Here is a 3,948-nt window from a genome sequence, read left to right as displayed (position 1 = left end):
AACTCCCTATCCTGGCCAAAGTCTATGAACCCCTAGTGAACTCCCTATCCTGGCCAAAGTCTATGAATCCCTAGTGAACTCCCTATCCTGGCCAAAGTCTATGAATCCCTAGTGAACATCACAGTCTAAAACCGTCTTCATTGAACAGAACATACTGAGCAGGGTTCAGTCTGGCTTTAGATCGGGGCACAGCAACGTAACTGCAGCTATGGCAGTGGCAAACGACATCATTAATGCACTGGATTAAAAAGCAACATTGTGCTGCTCTGTTTGTGGATTTATCAAAAGGCCTTTGATTCAGTTTACAATGAATTGTTGCTAACTAGACTCAGTAACATTGTTCTCAGTGAAGGGGGGCAGTACATTGGTTTAGGAATTATCTTTCTGACAGAACACAATGTGTTATATACTGACAATTACAAGTCTAGCTGTCTAGAGATTAATAGAGGTGTCCCCCTGGGTTCCGTTATAGCTCCTGTGTTGTTCTCAATTTGTGTTAATGATTTGGAGAATGGGATGCAACCAGCAAAGTTACATCTATATGCAGATGATACAGTCATATATTCATGTGCTCCTTCTATGGTTCAGGCTGTTGAAATGATAAAATGGCGCCGAAGAGGATGGCTGACATTTTCTTCCCCGTAATCAATTGTGCTATTTTGTTCGTTTTTTTTTTTTGCGTTGTTCGTAACTTATTTTTGTAACTTATTTTGTACATTTCAGAATGTCAATTTGGTGATGGTCTATCACTGTTTAAACATATTGCAAATGGACGCAAGTCACCGTCCGTCAGTCAATTAGATATCATTCTGACACCAAACTGATACAAACCATAAATGATGGACATTATCGAACAAAACAAACATTTATTGTGGAACTGCAATTCCTGGGAGTGCATTCTGATGAAGATCATCAAAGGTAAGTGAATATTTATAACGCTATTTATGACTAATGTTGACTCCACCATGGCGGATATTTCTTCTGGCTGGTTCGGGCTTCTGAGCGCCGTTCTCAGATTATGCTTTTTCCGTAAAGTTTTTTTGAAATCTGACACAGCGGTTGCATTAAGGAGAAGTGTATCTAAAGTTCCATGCATAACACTTGAATTTTCATCAACATTTATAATGAGTATTTCTGTGAATTCATGTGGCTCTCTGCAAAATCATAGCATGTTTTTGAACTACTGAACGTAACACACCAATGTAAAATGAGATTTTTGAATATAAATATGCACTTTATCGAACAAAACATACATGTTTTAACATGAAGTCCTATGCGTGTTTATCTCTATTTGTGCTTTTTGTGACTCTTTGGCGGGAAAAATGGCTGGGTTTTTCTGTGACTTGGTGGTGACCTAACATAATCGTTTGTGGAGCTTTCGCTGTAAAGCATTTTTGAAATCAGACACTGTGGCTGGATTAACAAGAATTGTATCTTTAAAATGGTGCCCAATACTTGTATGTTTGAGAAATTGGATCTATGAGATTTGTATTTGGCGCCCTGCAATTTCATTGACTGATAGCGAGGGGTTAGCCGAACCCCAGTCCTAGACAGGTTAAGGCACAGGAAGCTGAAAGTAAACACATATCCTCATTGGGGTAGGCTAAGGCTTTACATTAAGAATTGACTGTGTTTTCACAATCTGCAGGTTGGGTATATCGAAACCACTTCCGGTTGCTCCAGGAAGCTTAGAATCAACACAGGTAGACCTCATAGTGGCCTGATGAATTGTCATCGAAGACAGGTTCATTAGACATTCATAACCCACATAGGCTTCAGGTTGAATATAGGGGAGCAGGCAATGTATTCCTCTGGGGAGACATGTCATTGTAAACTGTTTGATGTAAACACCCTGTTTTGACTGTTAAGAGTTAATTCCACACGGTCAAGGTTAGGCTTGCATAGATCGGGAGGAACGTTCCTGAGGTCGAATTGTGCTTCTAACCCTAACGGTTCTCCCGCTGTCACCCAAAAGCACCTGAAATTTAGGGCCAGGTTTAATTTTGGGCCTACTTTTTTGAACGGTTGCTGCGCTCAGACCGAGCGAGCTACAGCCAAGCGGGGCATCTCATTGAACTCAGCACATCCTTGAGATTATGGTAATGCTATTGCAGGCTATGTGTGACTTCAAGACCCGCACTGTGTCACTCCATCCTTTTATGTGGTGTGTGTGTGTGTGTGTGTGTGTGTGTGTGTGGTGTGTGTGTGTGTGTGTGTGTGTGGTGTGTGTGTGTGTGTGTGTGTGTGTGTGAGAGTTTTTCTTTGACATCTGTTGGGAGAAATGACTGATTTACAGTTCATGAGGGTTGCCTAATCACACATATGAAGTTTTGGAAGATGTTACCTTTTTAACCTTCAAAACAGCCCTATGACTATAATTTAGAGGCTTGCGGTTGACACAGGAAGCTGAAAGTGAACACAATCTCCTTGGGTAGGCTCTTACAGAATTTTGAATTTTAAGTCTTTCGTTAAGAACTGGACTGATTACAGAGGGTTGAATGAGTGTGTGTGATTTCAGAAAATCACAGAAAAGTCACAGAAATCTCACAGAGCTCCGAAACCCACCTTCAAGATTCGTCTGAACACGCCGCAACTGATCTGTAACTTTTTTGGGGGGGAAAAAACACATTTCTTTTGACCTCACAAATTGTACATTGTATGATTTCTCTTAAATTGCGATAGATAAATGTCTGGTTCTTTTTTTCCTGAACGTACTTTGACGTGAAGCGGTCAAATTAGCGCTCTATTTCGTTTTGAGGCCTCGACGCCATCTTGTTTCTGGGCAAACAGCCATTAGTCCAAACCTATGCTCACCAATGTTTCGTCTTTGAAGTATTTTCCATTTAGGAGAAATGGCCATGGTGATTGGGGATGGTTTTGTACATTTGCAATAAGATTCCATTCGCATCTGTGGAATTTACCGGGAAAGGGAAAAATGAACAAATTTGAAAATTTGTATCAGATGGTAAATCCTCTACCCGACCTTCCTGTAGACGTATCTACTGTATCAGATGGTAAATCCTCCACCCCGATCCTTCCTTGAGACGTATCATACTGCATCAGATGGTAAATCCTCCACCCGATCCTTCCTGTAGACGTATCATACTGCATCAGATGGTAAAATCTCTACCCGATCTTCCTGTAGACGTATATATGTATCAGATTAAATCCTCACCCTGATCCTTCTGTAGACATATCATATGTATCAGATGGTAATCCTCCACCCTGATCCTTCCGTAGACGTATCATACTGTATCAGATGGTAAATCCTCCATGATCCTTCCTGTAGACGTATATACGTATCAGATGGTAAATCCTCCACTGATCCTCCTGTAGACGTATCAACTGTATGCAGATGGTAAATCCTCCACCCTGATATTCCTGTAGAGATATATAGTATCAGATGGTAAATCTCCACCCTGATCCTTCCTGTAGATGGACTCAGACAGAAAGCATCAGCAGGTGTGTAATGATCCTCCACCCTGATCCTTCTGTAGCTGGAACTCAGACAGGAAAGCCATCGAGGGTGTGTAATCGATCTCCACCCTGATCTCTCGTAGCTGGAACAACGGAAAGCATCGGCAGGGTGGTGTAATGATCCTCCACCTGATCCTTCCTGTAGCTGGAACTCAGACAGAAAGCATCGGAGGGTGTGTAATGATCCTCCACCTGTCCTTCCTGTAGCTGAACTCAGACAGGAAAGCATCGGCAGGGTGTGTAATGAATCCTCACCTTGATCCTCTGTAGCTGGACTCACAGGAAAGCATCGGCAGGTGTGTAATGATCCTCCACCCTGATCCTTCCTGTAGCTGGAACTCAGACAGGAAAGCATCATGGGTGTGTAATGATCCTCCACCCTGATCCTTCCTGTAGCTGGAACTCAGACAGGAAAGCATCGGCAGGGTGTGTAATGATCCTCCCGTATTTAGTGTTGCCTTCACGAGAGAG

This window comes from Salvelinus sp. IW2-2015, unplaced genomic scaffold (genome assembly GCF_002910315.2).
Source record: "Salvelinus sp. IW2-2015 unplaced genomic scaffold, ASM291031v2 Un_scaffold1808, whole genome shotgun sequence".
Classification (NCBI taxonomy): Eukaryota; Metazoa; Chordata; class Actinopteri; order Salmoniformes; family Salmonidae; genus Salvelinus; species Salvelinus sp. IW2-2015.
The sequence above is the reverse complement of the archived record's forward strand: the minus strand, read 5'-3'. Positions refer to the sequence as shown.